Source organism: Squalius cephalus (assembly GCF_949319135.1).
Source record: "Squalius cephalus genome assembly, chromosome: 9".
NCBI classification, from domain to species: Eukaryota; Metazoa; Chordata; class Actinopteri; order Cypriniformes; family Leuciscidae; genus Squalius; species Squalius cephalus.
Genome location: NC_137130.1, coordinates 5,062,105 through 5,082,968, shown reverse-complemented (window position 1 = coordinate 5,082,968; position 20,864 = coordinate 5,062,105). Strand labels below are relative to the sequence as shown.

Sequence of the window (20,864 nt, the reverse complement as noted above, 5' to 3'; positions counted from 1 at the left end):
CACGATTCTTGCTAAAATGTGAATCACGATTTTTCTCCATGGGAATTGAGATCACGATTCTCTTACACGATTCTCATTTTTTCAACCAAAATGTATTGCACTTAAGTACAAAACAACAACAACAACAACAAAAATCATAGGACATTCAGTATAATAAAGTGCAGGTGTAACAAAAAATTGTCTCTTTTCTTTATTTTAGACCCCTTAAAGTGAATAATTTTAAAGCTTTATGTTGTTGAACATAAGAGAACATTAACATATACAATAATAAATAAAAATAGAACCTGTGATTTTTGCTCCATTTGGCACAGAATGTACATAGTACTTACATCTACTGTGCTTACGGGAATACGCGACTTGGCATTTAGAAATATTTCTGTGTTTATTTGGCCGTTTAGGCGCGCAACCAGAGACAAAGACTGCTTGTCCGTGTTGCGCTCGGAGCGCGCGCACTGCATCCTGTCAGTATAATTCAGTTCTCTTTCGCGACTTATCGCGCTTTTTATATTTAATTTCAATATAATGCACATCCTGCTCTTTTCTTTCTCATTCATTCACGTTTTGTTTTTAATAACTTTAAACAGGATCATCAACTGAAATCTGTGCGGATTATCAAAAATAGACACATTTATAGGACATAAAAGAGTCTCTGCGGCAAAAGTGAAAGTAAAAGCACAGCAAAGCACGCGTTTCAATAAGGATATATTAAAGTTTATATAGCCTACTTTTACATTTTCGCTGCTGTTCTAAAATGGTTTTCGCCATTACTTTAAACAAGCTGCAGCTGCTTGAATCCAGTGCAGGAGCTGTAGGTTACAATTTACCACAGAAACGTAACCGGTTAGTTGATTGCTGTGGTGACTCGTGACGCTCGCGAACAGCACTGAACACGCACTTTTGCCGGTAGGCCTACAACTTGAATATTATTATTATTATCATACACTTTTCATTAACTTCGGTAGGCTGTACAACAAGGGAATTGTAATTGGCTGCTTTTTCTGCAGAGAGCCGATCTTTGTTGATGTGTCTTAATTTATTTTTTTAGTTTGTTGGTACAGGGTGAGAGAGCTTGCGAGCCACATGATTTTTGTCAAAGAGCCAGGTATGGCTCGCGAGCCATAGGTTCCGTTCCCAACCACTAGTGTACACGAATCGTCGGTCAGCCATCACAACCCTATTTTGTTATTGTGTGAGTGTGACCAATAATAACGCGTGAATGCAGCATGATCTGAATGCAGACCATACCCGGAAGTGAATCGCCATCATTAAGAAATGAGATCGCATCTATGTCTGAATCGAGATCGTGATTTTTTTTCGATTAATCGTGCAGCCCTAGTCGGCTCTCTAAAACTCAGTTTTTCTCAGTTTACCTGCAAACGTGCAAACTAAGTTTTCCAAAATCTCCACTCTGGCCAGAGTTTTTAGAAAGAATCAGTTTCAGATGCAAATTCTCTGTTTGCGTGTAAACGAAGGGCACAAACGAAGGGAAATGTCTCCGTTTTTCAAAATAACCATGTACGAGTAAACGGGGCCTTGTTCGAGAAGCCATTTCACTCGGATATATGTCACAAAAGGGAAGACGATCGCAACTTCCATTTCATTGGATGTTGACATGCAATTTCTTTTTTTATAATTTTATGTAAATTTATATATGCACATGAATTATACATATAAGCTATATAAGGATTATCTTTATTATCCTTATATTATGTATACACACATTTGTTCGCATTTTATTTTGTGATTTTATTGCTACAGTGTAAGGACACCATAAGCACACGTCTAAGAGCCAATCACAATTTTGTAGGGCTGCTGAGATGGTAAATGAAGGTTGAAGCCACTTCAATTGAATGGTCTATGATTCATCGAACATTTCTAGAGTGGCAGCCACAATGCCTTGTAAAAGTCTGAAATCATAAATCCTCAAAAATAATCAAAATAGTCTCTTTAAGACTACTGCCATTGTCCAGTACCACGCAGTGCAGAAAAAATGCAACTCAGCAAGTGGCATTGGATTTGAACAGAACAGAAATTTAAATGAAATGCTTCATCAAACCTTAAACTTTGCTGTTGTCATGACACCCAGTAGCATGCTGTTTTCTGTCAGCTCTGCACGAGAATCAAAAAATGTTTTGTAATTATGATTCTTGTATGTGTATACATTTGTATATGTGGTGAATCACACAACATGGTTCACGTATTGATTCACATTTTGACAGCTTAACTCCGTTTTGTTAACTAAAACTAAAAATATATAAAAAAAATCTCTTTTGGTAATTGAAATAAAGCTGAAATATAATAAAATATAAATACTAGATGAAAAACTTGGAGCCAAATTAGAAATGTTAACTGATAAAAAAAAATATAAAAAAAACCCTGAAACTAAAACTAAAACTGCAACCAAAATTAAAATAAATTAAAGCTAAATAACAAAAATTAATAAAATGGCAAAGGCACATAAAATCATTAAAACTTAAATTAAAATGAAAACTGAAAATATAAAAATATAACCTAATTCACACACAATATTACCAAATATTATAATAATTTATCAGTAATATTTGATACTATTGTGTGTGTGCAAAACAGGAAACAACACAAACTAAATGTAACGGAGATCAGACAAAGACCGACCGAAGAGACGGAACTTAAATACAAACATAGATGACACTGATTAACGGAACACAGGTGATACAGATGACGATGATAGACTAAACAGGTGATACAACTGAACTGATAATGACAGTAACCATGGAAACGAAGGAGTGGCGGGAAAAGAACAAAGGAAAACAGGAACCAATCAAAACACAAACTGAAAGTTCAAACATACACTGACACGTGACAACACCAATATGTGGTTCAGATTTGCACAGTGGTCTGCTATTTGTTGAAGAAAAGCTCAAACAATATGTGAAAATGAAAATGTACAACTGCTCAGATTATCATTTAGCCGATTCCCAGTCAAATCGTGACAGGAAGCTTGTTTTGTAAAATACTGGAATATAATAAGCAGTGTCATTACTCTCCTATATTTTTTTTCTGTGTCTATGCATGCGATGAGAGCCATTAATTTGTTTTTCTTTTATCAGAGCAGCTCTGCATAAGCAGGAGATGAAGTCTCTGATGATTACTCTTACTGTAGTACAAATCAGCCTCTTGAGACCATGATAGGACGGCCATCACTGTGTACCAAGTAAAGTTTCTGAAAAGAAGATCATTATGACTGTGCATGCCTACTGTTCTTCGCTGTCTTTACTTTTATACACGAATGAAAGGATGTGAGTGTTTACAGTCCTTTGATATGTCGTAAAATGCCTTGATTCCAGGAAATGGCCCTCTTTCTTCATTCAAAGAGATCCAATTTTTAAAAACTATTAGTCCTGAAGGCCATCTAAGCAACCTCTAGAGTGCAAAAAAACCCCAGCAAGAATGGAGAAGCAAGCCCAGGAAATGAGACTTCCCTTTAACCTATCAAACGTCACAATTCAGCAGAGAGAAACACTGAACACGATCAATACGAGAAAACCTCTATCTCCACAGCACAGACACAAAGAAGAAACCTCTAAGCTCAGTTAAAGGTGAAGGGTATAAATTATACACCAGTAGTGGAAACACAAATGGAACTGCAGTCTGTTATTTGAGTGGACATGTTCAGAATAGCAGTCTAGCATGCTTTCTTGTGCATAATATTTCCCACTGTCTCTATAATGCATTCATGCACAACTCCAAAAACGTACCCATACATTCAAATCACTGCAGTTTCCAGCTGAAATGCACACTAGTGGCAGTAAAAACCCAAAGACTTGTATGTCTCTTCGCACAAATTACGATTACAGTGACAGATTATCGATTGACGAAGATTTATTTTCACGCGGCTCATTGCACAATACTTTATGACCTCAAACACTTTTAGTGCATGATACATTAGCTGATACATTTTGATGTTTGCATCACATAACCAGCTCCATATGTGTGGCTTTTTAGCACCTCTCACCTGATATTTCATTTCAAACTGCCCCGACAACATCAAACATGATAAAACGTTGCCAGATTCACATTCATCTGTTTCGGATAAAAAGCTTTTGGACATTTCACTTTGAAAGCTTAGCAAAACATGCAAGAAGCAACGAAATATAATTTTGCAGAAATGCCGCCAAAGGCATGTATTTCCAATGAGCCTGGGTTGTAATATTTTCTGTATGAATAGAATGCAAATACCTGTTACCAATGCCAAAATGTGTAGTATACAACAGAGCCCGATGCATGCAAAATTGCATCCCTAAATGCAATGCAATGCTCTTGACTTGCAATAGCATACTACACACTTAAAAATAAAGGTTCTTTACTGGCATCTTTGGTTCCATGAAGAACCTTTAACATCCATGGAACCTTTCCAAAAGGTTCATTACAGTGAAAAAGGGTTCTTTAGATTATAAAAATGTTGATGATTATTTTAAGAACTGTTCACTGAAAGTTCTTTGGGGAACCAAATTTGGTTCTTCTATATGGCATCACTGTGAAACCCCCTTTTGGGAACTTTATTTTTAAGAGTCTATATAGCAAAAATAGCAAACATAGTATGATAGTATGCTATTATGAATTGAGACCATTCCATTTCCAGTGTAGTGAATGGACCAGAAGTAATGTCAGCTGTGTCTATTTTGACTCATTATTTGAGTGGACTGCCACAAGACACACACACACACACACACACACACACACAATGCAAAATGGCAACACTTGCTTATTTTGAAAATGCAATGTGGCATACTACTGTTCGAAACATATGTTGTTGCATAATGCACCACTGGTAGGAGTGTTTGCAATTTGTCATTAAATTTGCAATTCTGTTTGAACAGGAACTACACATATCACCTTCACATTCTAATGCCATTATCTGTTTCAGTAACATCTAATTACCAGAAATTACTTGGTTTACTATCGAAAACAAATTGTCTGATAGGCACATTTTTTTCAAAAAAATGTAATAGGCGCCTTTCATGGCACTCAAGGACACCTTACAAAATCCATAAAACCAATGACATTTAACAATAAAACCAGACAGTACAGCAACAAACATTAAATCACATAAAAGCCTACCTAAACATATAAGTTTTAAGACGAGATTTAAAGACCGAAAGACTAGAACTGTTGCAAACTTCTACAGGAAGTGAGTTCCATAAGTAGGGAGCCGCATAACCAAAAGCTTGTGACCCCATGGAAGATGTCCGAGTGCGTGGAGGAACAAGTGTAAGTGCAGAAGCTGATCTTAAAATGCGGGAAGGAGTATGTATGTGAACAAGATCTAGAAGATGAAGGAGCCAAGTTGTTAAGTGCTTTGTAAGTTAGAAGTAAAATTTTAAAATTTACACAGAATTTAAATGGGAGCCAATGACAATTTTGTAAAACTGGAGAAATATGTTCAGAAATGGAAGTTTTGGTAATGACTCTAGCTGCATCATTTTGTATCAACTGCAATTTATGAAGAGATTTGGAAGGAAGCCCATAAAACAAAGCATTACAATAGTTGATTTGTGATGTTACAAGGGCATGCACAAGCGTAGCAATACTCTTGAGTGAAATGACAGGACGCAGACGATTTATATTCCTAATATGAAAGAATGCAGAACGGGTAACACTGTTAATATGAGCTTCAAAAGACAGAGTTCTGTCAAGAATGTCACCCAAACTTTTAACCATTTCAGTGCACAAAACATTTACGCCAGCTTACTCAAAACATATGCATGTATGCAACATTTGGCATTGCTTACAATGGTCCGTCATTCACATAAAAATTCACCAATTGACAAAAAGCCAAAGGGTTTTTAATGAGCACAACTAGTAGCCCAGTGGTTTCACCAAACTCCCAGCTGACAGATTGTGCCTCCAAACCACAGAGTCCTCTTTGTGCTGTTCTATTTGTAGACAAAGGAAAATCAAATGGTGAAATGAGAGCACTCCCCCTGTGAGGCGCTTAAAGTGTGGCTGACGGTTTAATGAATGCTAATTGCTCCTTAGTGGAAGCACAGGATAAAAATGTGTCCACACACACACCGAACACAGCCGAATCACATATGCCCTGCTATATTACAACTATATGATCTCTGAAAGCCACATTCAGTATCTCAAATCTTTCCTTACCCTCTCATTAGAATAAAATACAAAATACATGAACCTCTAATTTAGCCCATACTCTGTGGTAATTTCATATACAACTAGATTAATGGAGCAACCGCAATTTTATTGCTTCAGGTTGGCAATTGGCTGTATTGTGGAGTGGGCTTTCAACATTATTGGTACATCACTCAACTTGCCTCAGCTTTTGAAAATTATATATACAATATATATATATACAACATACATATATCTATCTATATCTATATATATTTACAACCGATAAATCACATGCTAAAGCGATACTACTATATAGCAAATCTCAAATGCCAGATTTTTTACCTTGTCACAAAATTTAACTATATTATCACTAAGCTATATAAAGTTGGATATATAAGTATGCACACATACAGTTTTTTTGTATAGGGCGATATATACTTTATATAGCATATCTCAGCTGCTTGTATCATTACAAAATGTAAACAATATTTTCGCCCAGCTCTAATTTGCTAAACGCATAATGAATAATAACGTTAGAATATTATAAACATTAAAATCCTGAATTTTCTGCAAAGCTGCTTGAATCAATGTGTATTGTGAAAAGCGTTATACAAATAAATTTGACTTGACTTGTCGACTAGATAAATAGCATGTCTTTCTTGTTTTACAAGGAATCTGTTTTCTCAGCAATAAAAGTTTACATTCTACAGGGGGGAAAGTTTGAATAGAAACAGCAGAAGTGCATCCTGAACAAAATGAACATCAAACTCTTGAACTTATTGAAAATGAATGACTTCCGGTCGCTCTATGTGTGAACTCTCCTGAAGAATGTTAATCAGGCACTAGTCTGCAAATGCTGCTCATTTCTAAAACAGGAAAATATAAATAATTTGCAGAGGGAGTAATTTTGGCCGGTACCCTGAGGTAATAACTTCAATTTATGGTGGAAAACTCAAAGGGTCTTTGAATTAATTCCTGTATCTCAGTGCGCTTGCTACAAAACACAAGAGAAAATGTACGAGACATCACAAGGCTACATCTGAAGGTCAAATTTCAACGCTTTTCTTCCTATAAAAACTGTGGTTAAAGGGGGGCATATTTTTTGATATATACGGCACATAAACAGCATACAGCGTTATAAACCAAAACTACTTTGGGTCCAACTATTGAAAAAGGTTTTGATATATTTGAGAGTTTAAAGTATAGAAGCCAACAAGAGTTTGTTTTCTATCATAGCACAACTTTGCACTCTGGCAGAAAACAGCAATCAACAGCAATCCAACCTTCTTCAGAAGCATCCCGCCATATCGTACCTCAGATGTGACCTTTTTCCAGTATACCATTGTCTCTCCTCTCTTCTCCAACCATCTGTGGAAAGAAGACAAGAGGTTATTAGAGAGGGGCTGAGAAAAGGAAGAGAAAATATAGCTGCGAGCAGCAATTACGGGACTGAGCAGAGCAGCAGCAGAGATGCTTTAGTTTTACCAACGTGCAAAGAAGCAGGGGATAGCAATTGACCACCAGGGGACGCTGTCCCCGACAAAAAATGCACAGGGACACACCAGGCACTCAAGGCAACAACAACAAAAAATAGTTTTCGGATTAAACAGTTTTGTAGTGCCAAAATCATTTACCGAAACAGTTAGCACTTTTTTAATGACGTGTTTTGACTGTGTCAGCATCTATTTCATGCACACAACGTGCACACAAGCTACAACAGTAAACATGTCAGCAGTGTGGACGCACTTCACTGTGACCAAACAGCATGCTAGAGTAAAAGTTGCTTGAAATATCAAGAGGCGGCTCATTGACGGAGACCTTTACTACGGCTGATTTATCACCTGCGAACACAACACTCTGAACAGCATTCAGAGTTTAATTACCAAAATTAAATTAACTAAACTTCATTTTTGGTTTCAGTTCAAACTTAAATTTTTCTGTAAAAAAAACAAAAACCCCAAAAAAACACTTTGGTGTATAACTAAGTTTCAGTTCCATACATAAAACCGTTGCAAAGATACAGCTTTACTTTGGCGCCCTCATTGTTACATTTGCATTTAAAAATCAGATATCCAATTTAAAAGGCTTGGTCTGAAGATCATTGCCACACATTTTGGTAAAGATTGGGGGGAAATGAGTATGTGAAAAACTATTAAAGTTATGCTTTTTAAAAGGTTCTTATTTTTGTTTTGAAGTTCTCCTACAATAGGTTTACATGCATCCAAGGTCAAACAACACATTGGACATCACCTCATTTATCAAAGAGTGTAAATGGGGAGTTGTGACCTAATGGTTAGAAAGTCGGACTTTTGATTCTTAATACTGGCAGGAAACGACTGAGGTGCCCTTGAGTGTGTGTGTCCATGGTTTGCAGTGTGTGTGTGCTCATTACTCACTGCTCCTAATGTGTGTGCATTAACTTGGATGGGTTAAATGCAGGGGACAATTTCTGAATATGGGTTGCCATACTTGGCATTCACTTCACTTAAAACGGTCGGTCCGAAGATTCAGTCTCTCTAAACCCCTCCTTTTCGCAAGCCTACTCTGCTCTGATTGGTCAGATGGCCCAGTCTGTTGTGATTGACACTTACACTTACAGCATATGTCAGAAACTAAACACCTATTACCATATCTGAATTTCAGCTCCGGAGGCTTCCTCTGTGCTTGATAAACAGAGATACGAACAATGGCACGGTTTTTCCGTATTCATGAGTCCTCATCCTTTTGAAATGCATGCAAAGTGGAATCGCAGTGCAGAAAACAGCATCTTCTCGACATGTCGACAACACAAACCAAACTCTTCCAGGCCTCAGCTACAGTGTTTGAGGGTGTCAAAGTAGACGTTGTTCGCTGGCAGCCAGTGAAGACTATAGGCTGGCATTATGCAAGTTTGTTATATTGATGCATAGATGTGTAACAGGAAGTGAGACTGGAATTGCTGACGACTTGTTTCAGTGGTTCAGTATCGATTCTATCTTTTAGGAGAGAGTAACTTAATTTGTTGTGCACTTTGATCTCTAAAACTTTGCAGACCTTTTACATTCACAAACAGCTATACTGCATGCAGAAAAGGTAATATTTAAAAAAGCATGATAGGGGTGCTTTAAAATCCATTACAGAAAATCTAGTATTGTGAGCCAAGTAATCAATTAAAAAAATATTACGTTTCTAGACCACATGATTAACCAGTTACGAGCAGAAATGTAAGTGCATTTGTGACCTGTTGATGGCACTATAGAGTTAAAGATTTCTGAGATTGAAGTACACACCCACCCCTATCTCTGTGCCAAATATCATGACATTCTGCCATACGGTTCTAGAAGCTGCCATACAAATACAATAGGTGCCTACACACCTTCGGCCTCTAACAAGCAATAATCAAAAGCAAAAGAGAGAAAGGAAACAAGAAGTCAAGGAGAAAGAATGAAGACAGGGGGACGGTGATAGAGTGAGGAGGAGATGACACAAAAAAGATGGATGAGAGATGAACGGTTGCATTCCTTTATGAGTCTGTCAGGCTCTGTGACTGGAAGAATTGATTATTAGAGGCGCTTTGTTTGGAAGGTCCACAGTGGCCTGTCCGAGAGCGCAGAGTTGCATTGACGGATACGGACAGCTCTAAGAGAGGTGAGGCACGTCTAATAGGGACAGGAGTGAGAGCTGTGCAGGGAAGAGCATTTCATATGCTCTCTGCCATCCTCCATGTGCATTTCATAATAACTCTACATCTACCCAGCATTAAACATGACAGTCTCTGGATGTAGGAATCTATCAAGACCTGTCCAAATCCTGTCACATGGTCTCAGCGTCAGACAGCACACCTAAGATCTAAAGTCAAATCATTTATAAATAACTTCTTTAAAAAAAATGTAATATTAAAACACCCTTTTCTCTAATTTATTGCAGACTTGGCTACTACATTTCAACTCCACAATACATACCAAAATTGCTAAACAATAGTGTTTCATGTTAAGTTTCTTTTTTTGTGTGTGTTTACCTATTTCATTGAAATCCGCTGACATTTTTTCCAAGTTATTTAATAAAAATCACTTTTTTCTACTGATTTCTACTGTTAAATAAGCATCGCAGCCATTCAAAACTCAGAGTGTCTCGTTTTTCAACAACAAATAGTCTAGTTTCCAAATAATTATTTGGTATTGCTAATCAATTTTAAAACTAAAATGTTAACACTTTACATTAACACTTTACATTCTTAAATATTATAAATGCTGCCTTGACAACTAACTACTAATTTTAAGGAACTTTATTCTGTGCATACCCCTGTAAACAAGATGTCAAAAGAGAAAGACTGTACATTTTAAATGCACATAACTACTAAATGCTAATATAGTCACATAATAGCCACAAAACTCTGACGGGATCTTTAAAAATTCTCTTTAGCTCACTAGAATTTGATCATTAGACATGATGTAATGCTGCTTTGGAAGCTAGTCTGGAGTCAGTTTCATTAAGATGTACCTTCATGCAAAAATGCTGTGAAGTCACTGACCGACAGAGCAGTGAAGCAGCAAGGACGCAGCCTTTTGTTTCTCCTCATTTGGTAAGTTATGCATTTATCCTTGCCTTCTTTGTTTCTCCCATCTCTTAAACATGATGAAAGCACAAAGCACATCTACAGTCACCACTCCTCCAGACGATTACAGAGATGATAGAGACGAGCATCTTTATAATTGGCCTCTGGTTCAAAACAAAGTACAATACATCTGATTCGGCTGGCAAATCAAATATTCATGACCTCATTAAAGACTTTATTTAGTTGATTCTACTCGAATCCTATTAATCCTACTCGGTCCCTTCATGCCACGGCGCAGCGAACAGCAACAGCAGCAATATTTAGTGTTAATTAATATGGTATCCATGATCCACTTCCCCATTAAGTCTAATTTGCCTCATTCCGGGGTCTCACTTTTGCACACGGCTTAATTTCAACATCACGTCTTTGGCATCCGTGTGCGTTTCTCAGTTTCCGCCGATGTAAATGTCAGACTTACTGATGCGTGATATTTCACGGGAAATTAGAGCTCTGCGAATCTTGTTGCAGAAAGGTCAGATAGAATCTTTTCTAATGAAACAGTTTTGACCTGATTAATACATCTCCGCCTGTGACGGGTGAAGACACGCACATTATAGCGGCGTAACAGCATCTGTTCTGGCTGCACCAATATCTGAGCTCGTGAGAATATAACGTGCATTGATCATTTCACAATCAGCGAACAGAGAACGAGTTTTTGCCTTCTAACATCCCTGTCCTCTTCCATAAAATCCACTGCACTCATTTGTAAACCAACTGTCTTTTGAAATGATGAATGTGTTTCATTTCTTCCAATCTTTAGGAGACAAAACCGGACCGGATGAAAATGCATTTTGAAAACCGAAGCGTTACGCCTCTCCGTCTGAGCATCACCGGCTCCATGGCGACAGCTATTAACCAAGCAAAAGAATTACAAGAGTGAAATATTCATTCTTTTGGAAACCTGGCTAAGATCGAGAGTCATTGTAGAGATAATAATTGCTCCTGACAGCTGATAACTAGTGGCATGGAACTGCAGGGTAATTAAGGAGGTAGATTAATCATATTTACCGTTCCGGTGGTATCTAAGTGACAGGCCAGAGATAGGCAGACATTCCCCGCCGAGAAGAAATCGGCTCTTAAACTGCTTACAGTCTCCTAGCTGGAATACACAATGGGCCTGAATGTCACATCAGTGATGGCAGCATCACATACGCTATAGACAGAAGCTTTGGACGTAAAACGGCTGTGCGAGCAAAGTCGTTTGGTGGATTGCACTGCCATAAAAGACTAATAAAGATGCAAGAAGATTTTCACAAAAAGCAGGCGTTTATGCAAAGCTACAAATGACTGCAAATTACCAATGCACTACAGAATCTAAAGAAAGGTAAAAAGCTAGAGTTTGCATGCACACACAAACTCAACTCCATGCTCATTTATCCTGTGTTTCTGACTCAATTAAATTTTTACTAAAAAAAAAACCCACTTTACTAGTCAAAAGTCTGGACACGCTTGGCTAGCGGTTCTGCATTTTTTTGCAGCTGGTTGATATTTTTTTTGCTCCATGCTTTCGCACATCACACAAATTAGAAGTGAACATAAGGATTTCTATCCAAGCAAAAAGCCAATGCTCTGAAAGTCAAAACAGGTAGGATGGATGCTGTTTTATATTGAAACAGACAAGCCACCTGTGGTTATGATTACAGTGAATTCAAAAGGTGCGTTAGCGCAAATAAAGTAAGTGCGGCTAACGGGCCTGTATAAGAAGTAAAAGCTGTCATAAAAGTCATAAATTATAAATATCAAAGAAACCTGTTCTGCTTTTTGTTACTCTGTAAATAATACAACAATCTTTCTGTGTTGACGTGACTTTGTCAAGCATTTTTCTTTTTTTAAATGTCTGTGACATCTGCAAACCTTTTTAAATATTGAATACAGTTACTTACATTATACAGTAGGTCTAAAAAGGAAAGAAATCTATGTTTATCAAGCAGACCTGAATGAATGTTGAGCTTGAAAAATCACATAAATGAGACGATGCAGAAAACAGGAAGAGAAAGGCAACGGACAGCAAGGAGTGAGTCAGAACCGTGATGAAGGCATCAGATAAACTGACAGAGAAGGACAAAAAGAACGAGAGTGACTGGAAAGAGGAAAAGGCAGAGGAGAGCTCATTTAGAAGGAAAAGCATGAAACAGGCTTGGAGTGGGTGCTGGATGGCACACCTGCTCTGAGCTACACAATTACTCTCCGCCTGGAGACAGATGGACAGGAAGATGATGGGATGCCTGTCAAGAGCACAGAGGATCCACATATGGACATTGGGCCAATAATTGAGAGCCATTTCCACATCTTTCCATGTTCCAGCCAGCGACTCATGCACCTGTACCTGGAGATGGGCAGTATGACATAGCTCATATTTTATATAATAGTTCAGTACACCCTAACGCTCAAAAGACACTGCTCAAAAGTGACATTTATGATGTTACAAAAAAAGATTTCTACTTCAAATAAATGCTGTTCTTTTGAACTTTCTGTTTATTAAAGAATCCTGAAAAATGTGGCACGGTTTCCACAAAATTTGAGCGGCACAACTGTTTTCAACATTGATGAAAATCAGAAATGTTTCTTGAGCAGCAAATCATCATATTAGAATGATTTCTGAAGGATCATGTGACACTGAAGACTGCTAAAAATTCAGCTTTGCATCACATGGATAAATTCGGTTTTAAAATATATTCACATAGAAAACAGTAATTTTAAATTGTAATGTTTCACAATGTTACTGTATTTTCTGTATTGCTGATCAAATAGATGCAGCCTTGTGCTCACTGGAAAGTCAATGAGAAAATGGTTAATATATTAAATAGTCATGCCGTAATGCCAGAGGCGCAAAAATGCGGTATGCAACATATGGATTGCAAAATCATATCCAGTGGGCAACCTCCCGCTCATTCTTTCCAAACCTCATGAAATCAAAACTGGATCTTCGTGGCTTTAAGTCCATGTTGGTTAGTTTAAAGGTCATCTAAATGCTAATGCAATATCCAAAAAAGTTGACTTTAAGCATAAATACACATTAAAAATTTACAGTGTTTCTCTTCTGGAAAAACAGAGCAAAATTTGATGACTCATCTTGCCTGACAGTGAATCCAACTTTTCTTCCAATCAAATGCTTTCTAGAATAAGAACGCCCCTTCCACTAATAACGTCACCAAATCATGCTTTATCGCTGAGACCTAAACTAAAGGCTATTGGTTGTTTAAAACAAGTTACTTAAAGCCGTTATATAAAATGCATTATAGAACTGTTTTGCTTGTAATGCACCTTATGCATTGTATGTTCTCTTAGTTGTAACCACAGCTATAACACAATTTAATACGTATCTATTCATTGTTACACTTTTAGAAAGTATAATGCATTAAAGGGGTGGTTGATTATGATTTCACTTTAACTTTAGTTATTGTGTAATGTTGCTGTTTGAGCATAAACAACATCTGCAAAGCAAAAGGGAGATATTTTCTTTCTTGTCTGACTTTGTGAAATTTTGAAAGTTTTTGAAATTTTCAGTGCAAGCTGTTGAAGCTCCGCCCTCTGTGCCGGGAGCAGCAGCTCATTTGCATTTAAAGGAACAGACACAAAACTGTGCGTTTTTGCTCACCCTCAAAAATCTACAATTTTAACATGCTACAGTATATAAAAAATATCTGTGGGGTATTTTGAGCTAACACTTCACATACACAGTGTGGGGACATCAAAGACTTATTTTACATCATGTGAAAAGGGCATTATACCACCTCTTTAAAACACATGACAACAAATATTATAATGCATTTGAACTTTGGTTACAATTGTTTACTGAAAGATATAACACATTATAACATACATGAATAACTTTATAATGCTTTATACGTAGGCTTTACGTAAAGTGTTACCAAACCTTCCTAAAATACATCAACACAGGAAAGAAAACTGCACTCGTCAGGCTATTTCATCCAGCTGAGTAACCGTTCCTGGCAGGTAATGCTGGGACAGATCCAGCTTCATCATGTCCTATTTCTACAAATGTGTGTATTTAAGCTTTCCTGTCATGCATTATTAATCTGGCTTTTCTCTTACGTTCAGAACCAAGGGAAAATTGAGGAAACGGGAACAATGTGACACAAAATTCACTTTTCACAGTCAAAGGGACTTATGGTTCCAAATACAAATAATTAAAAAGACAATTACAGCATGAGCAATAACAAAACAGGTGGCCAATTATTTTTGCCCTGCATTGTACAGAAACTTCTATTTTCTTTTGAATATAATTTGGGTACTGGATAATTGGGAACCGTTGCAGAGAAAACTTAAGTTATAATAATGAGGATGTACTTCTCCAATTCATTATGTGAGACATCTAAGCACTTCAATAAAGCCTAATCATTACTATCTTTATAAATCATAGCTGAGCAGATCTTTCATTGAATAGATCTCTAATCAAACCATTACTGAATCTTATCTAGTTGGTGGTGGTGGTCGAGGAGTAACTCGAACAAACTACGCTAATGAGGATGGCAAAGTTTTAGATAATTTAGATAATTTGCGGACTTTGGTATCCTAACAAATCCTGGCTAATATTTGTTATTTCTATGAGAAAACTGGATGCCACGCACCTAATTTGAGCTTTCCTGTAGCTCAAACAGTACTGGCGTTTGCAACGTCAAGGTCATGGGTTTGATTTCCTGGGAAAACAAGAACTGACAAAAATTTGTACCTTGAAGTTGCTTTGGATAAAAGCGTCTGCCAAATGCATAAGTGTAAGTGTAAATTAATAAGGTAACAGGAGATGGTCATGTGAAAACGTTCCTTTAGCTTTCAATCAATAGACAGTAAAAGTCAGCACAGAGGTGATAAACAACTGAAGCTTTTATTGAGAAATCCGCTAGCAGAAATCAAACAGTTTTCTTTAGACACTTGGCAAACGCTCACACACAGCAGCACTGCGAGCCGTTTGAGAGGAAGCCAATAGGAATATATCTTTAAAATTAGCAAGCGAGCTTGGGGTCGGGGGGGTAAATGGACCAATCACAACCTGATAAAGGCCTGATTTTAATGCGCTTTTTTCTTCTCAGCGAACAGGGATGCTCAGACTAGACTAATGCTCCTCATTAAGTGATCTAGACCACCGAATTTGTCATTACTGTGTTCATTAAAAGAAAATAAGAGTGTTTCTTTGCATGCGCTTCACACAGGCAATGTTTGCTTGAAAGCATCCGCTTTCAAACATCGGTCCTGACCATGTGCTCAGTGAAGGAATAAACGACAGCATTTAATAAGTAATAATTATTCCCTCAATTTGGCCTGAGAAAATACTATGCCATCTTGAATGTGCAATTAGGCAGATGCCCGGAAGAGATGCAAGTTCTGGATAACTAAACAAATCAAAATGACACCAAATTAACAAGAGAGCGGAGACTAGTTATGTTCACAGCTGGGACGGGACACTGAGTTCTGTGCTTTCACAACACTGAAGACTCTCTTGTCCTTTTGCTCTTTTTCTCTGACTATATTTTGTCCTGTTCTTTTTCTTTCTCTATAAATAGCAGTGGACCGTGCAGAAAAGACCAGGACAGCTTGTCACTGCGGCTCTGTGATATATATCGAATATTCAGGCGGTTCTTCAACTATACGGGCACTTTTATGAATAGCATGCTTGATATGAGACCTGTGATGTGTGAAGAAAACAATTCAGATGAATATCACTTTTGACTAGAGTATTAGAAAGAATATTATTAATAATATTTATTCATTTGTTCAGATTCAATCAAGCTGTACTTTTGTCACATTATGCAAAAAGCACAAACATATTATTTAATTGTGTGCATTTAGGATACATAAAATTCTATGTATAATTTTTTATAAATATTTAGAAATGTTCATTTAGATAAAATGAGATATATACATAATATATGTGTGTGTACTGCGCATAATATATATTGTATATAAATACACACACATGCATGTATATATTTAAGAAAAGTTTGTTATTTATATATAAAATATTTATATTTATTTATAATACAAATTTATATATATATATATATATATATATATACACAGTATATATAAGCAACTATTTCTTAAACATATGCATGTGTGTAAATGTATACATACAAAATAATTATGCACAGTACACACACATATATTATGTAAACACAAACTTTTATTTTGGATGCAATTAATCGCGATTAATCGTTTCACAGCCAAATATATATATATATATATATATATATATATATATATATATATATATATATTTTTTATATATATATAATTTTGTGTATACACAATATAGATATGGTCAATTTGTACACACACACACATATAGAACATATTTATTTATTGGTCAACCAGCTGCACCAAACCAGCACAAACTAGCCTGGACAAGCATGCGGAATCTTGCTGTTCTAAGCGGATCTATTGAACAGGGGAGACAGATTTCATCAGCATTTCTTATGACATCGGGGTGATGGATAACAGCAGGGAATGTTTGCGGCTCCTCACCAGAACCTCAGCAAAGTTCTCACACTATTTACTCTCTGCACACTCTCACTCTCTCTTTCTCTCTCCAAACAGACACCCTAATGGATGTGTGGCATACACTGAAACATTGTTGACAGCTCCGGTATGCAATTAAGTGCTCAAAAACCAATTACATTCCTCAACAGCCCTCTTATGTACATTAACTTTGGGTTTTGACTGACACTGAGGAAGTTAACTTGTTGGCAGTGATGTGCAAAACCTCAGAGGCCAGCAGAAAGGACGAAAGTAAAAACATCAGAGTAACAAGGAAAGCGAGGAAGGCAGAAACAGACGAGGATCCAAGTGCAGGAATTTTAATAGCAAAATAAAAACAAGAAACCGGGGAACACGAAGACCAGGAATACAAGCATACAAGAAACAACTGACAAACTAATGTCCTACTCAGACAGTAATTGTTTCTCATGGGAATGTACGGTATTTTCAACATTTCCAGGGGCTAGTCAGTGATTGTATTGCCGTTTTTTCTCCCACCACCCGCGTACAAATCTCCTGTTGTTTTTTTTGACAAACACCAAGGTCGTGGGGCAATTTATTTGCCGTCCGAATCCACACCACTGAATTTACAACCGATCAATTAAAAATTCACTATTTACAGTTTTTTTATTTCATTTTCAAAACTCTTAGAACAAAAATCCAAACTCATCACACTTGTAACACAGCTGGTCAATCTTTCAAAACCTGATCCCATGCATTCATTACATTTATACACAATTCAGTCCACATAATCACCGTTTCAAACACAAGATTATTGTAATATGTAATGAGAACATTTGGTTTAATCACCGAAACACAACAGTATGATCTCCTTTCAATTTAGTACTTTTAACAATGAGTTCATTCAACAGCAAACAATGCAAGATACATGTTTCAAATCACTCTTGCTGAAATAATTACAGTAATACAGGCTACAGTTGCCACATTAGAAATACAAATACATTACCTAACTCAATTTCTGCTAGAACAGAGTTTGCTGGCAATACAGTAAATGTTTTCACTGTGCCATATGACTGAATCTATACAGTAGTTGACCTTTACAGATGGAGGGCGAGTTACAGTAATGTGTCAGATTCTACCATGGTAATCTGTTTACAGTATCACATGACATACATACTCTAATGTAAACATGCTGTGTTTGATGCCGTCTGTCTCACTTCTACTGATTCATCTCTGATCAATCTGATGTTATAGTCATTGACTGTTTCCTCTCCCTTGTCCTGCTATATGTTCACAAATTGCAAGTTTCTCTGTCTCTCTCTCTCTCTCTCTCTCTCTCTCTCTCTCACACACACACACACACACACGCATGTGCACACACTTTGAACAATTGATTCAATTGATTAATTGATTAACCATTAAGTTCATTTGGATTAAATAATAGACAAATGTATTAAACTGAACGAGAAGAGATGCAAATCAAAAGTTTGATAGTTTGGAGCTTTATGAAAGACAGTTACTGTGAATGAAACATTTACGTAGATGAAACACTTATTTTGTGTTGTGAAAAGGATATTTTGTGATTTTGTGTATTGTACTAACACAACTGAAAACATGCTGAAATGTTTGATCTGTTGTGAAATAGCACTAAGAGTTTTGAAAATGTACACCTTGCTTGTGAAAACAGTACCAAAGCGTATATATATATATATATATATATATATATATATATATATATATATATATATATATATATATACAGTGCAATGCATAAGTGAATACACCCATGCTAAAGTTGATTAAAAAGAGGAATAAAAAATCATATTTTGGAAATTGAACTTAATGCCTTAATTTAAAAAATTGGGAAAAATCCAACCTTTAAGGACACCAATTTTCTTTGTGAATGAATAATGTATCGTAAATAAATAAATGTTCTTCCTTAAAATACATGGTGCATAAGTGAGTACACCCCTATGTTAAATTCCCATAGAGGCAGGCAGATTTTTATTTTTAAGTATTTAAAAAAAAAAAAAAATTAGGATACTATGCATCCTGATAAAGTTCCCTTGGCCTTTGGAATTAAAATAGCCCCACATCATCACATAGCCTTCACCATACCTAGAGATTGGCATGGGGTACTTTCCATAAGATCATCTCTCAATGCAAATCAAACTAGCTTTTAGGCTAACTGAAATAAAACCATGCCAATCTCTAGGTATGGTGAAGGCTATGTGATGATGTGGGGCTATTTTAATTCCAAAGGCCAAGGGAACTTTATCAGGATGCATAGTATCCTAAAAAAAAAATTAAAAAAATACTTAAAAATAAAAATCTGCCTGCCTCTATGGGAATTTAACATATGGGGTGTACTCACTTATGCACCATGTATTTTAAGGAAGAACATTTATTTATTTACGATACATTATTCATTCACAAAGAAAATTGGTGTCCTTAAAGGTTGGATTTTTCCTAATTTTTTAAATTAAGGCATTAAGTTCAATTTCCAAAATATGATTTTTTATTCCTCTTTTTAGTCAACTTTAGCAGGGGTGTATTCACTTATGCATTGCACTGTATATATATATATATATATATATATATATATATAAAAAAAACTGTAGACACTTTTTGACCACTGCCGAGCACATACAACAACTGTTGCGTTTTGGATGCATTTTAAAAAATAGCCTACACTTTTATTACTGAAATGCTGGAAGAACAATATTATTTCATATCACCGTTAAAAGGAGAAAGAGAATGAAAGCACGTAAACATTTGAAATAGGCCGTTATTAAAGTAACAATTATATACATTAAAAATATAAACCAAGCAGCTTTATGCTTACCTCATGTAAATAAGAGGCTGTATTATCTTGTTTCCACATTTTTAAAATTATATCCATCATTTTGAGACAAAATAGAAGACAAAAAACATTTTAAATACAGTATAGCACATCTATCTTGCTATTTTAAACGGAGATTAAATAATCAAATAATAAATAGGATATCATTTTCCTTTTATTAAAGTAAATATGATATATATGATATAATAATATATCCAAGCATTTGCCATTTTATTTACAGCAGACAATCATGCGACTGACCATGTGAGCAAAATTAGCTCCTTCACCAGGAATAAAGTGCCATTCAAGTGCATTCATTTTATCACTGAGGCGCCATGCAAATTTATTTATACAGACATCCACATGAGACTCAATTACTGTCCGAATAGGGCTTAACACAGCAAACACTGGGGCTTATATACACTGGGATAGCTAGATTAAAAAGATATAGGTGAAAACAATCAGGGAGTAATGAGGGGAACCAAAAGAACTACAAAAAAGACTACAAAACAGAAACAGGAAACAGGAAACAAGAAACAAGAAGTCCAAACAAGAAATACGTAACATTTGACAATCCGATGTGTCACGAATACTAAAACAGTGGCCACGAATTAGGGTTATTATCATTAACTAAAAATATAACTAAAACCATAAAATAAACATTTTTATTACTTGCAATTAAAATTAAACTGAAATAAAATATAAAAAAGGCTACATTTCTCATTATTGTTTATTATTAAGTTGAAGTACTACATTCACACACACACACATATATATATATATATATATATATATATATAAAAAAGTTTAAAATATGAACACTGCCACGGATGCAAGCTGTTTGCTAAACAATCTTAT

At 36.1% G+C, this 20,864-nt stretch overlaps 1 protein-coding gene across 5 annotated transcripts in view; it reads right to left on the bottom strand.

The window, feature by feature from the left end:
- The window catches only part of b3galt1b (UDP-Gal:betaGlcNAc beta 1,3-galactosyltransferase, polypeptide 1b), a 148,625-nt gene that overhangs the window by 66,850 nt on the left and 60,911 nt on the right, over positions 1 to 20,864 (bottom strand). For 4 of the 5 annotated variants that reach the window (XM_079880349.1, XM_079880346.1, XM_079880347.1 and 1 more), the window contains exon 2: positions 7,428 to 7,482. The gene's annotated coding sequence lies outside the window, so the exon portion shown is untranslated. The other variant, XM_079880350.1, reaches the window with a different exon arrangement.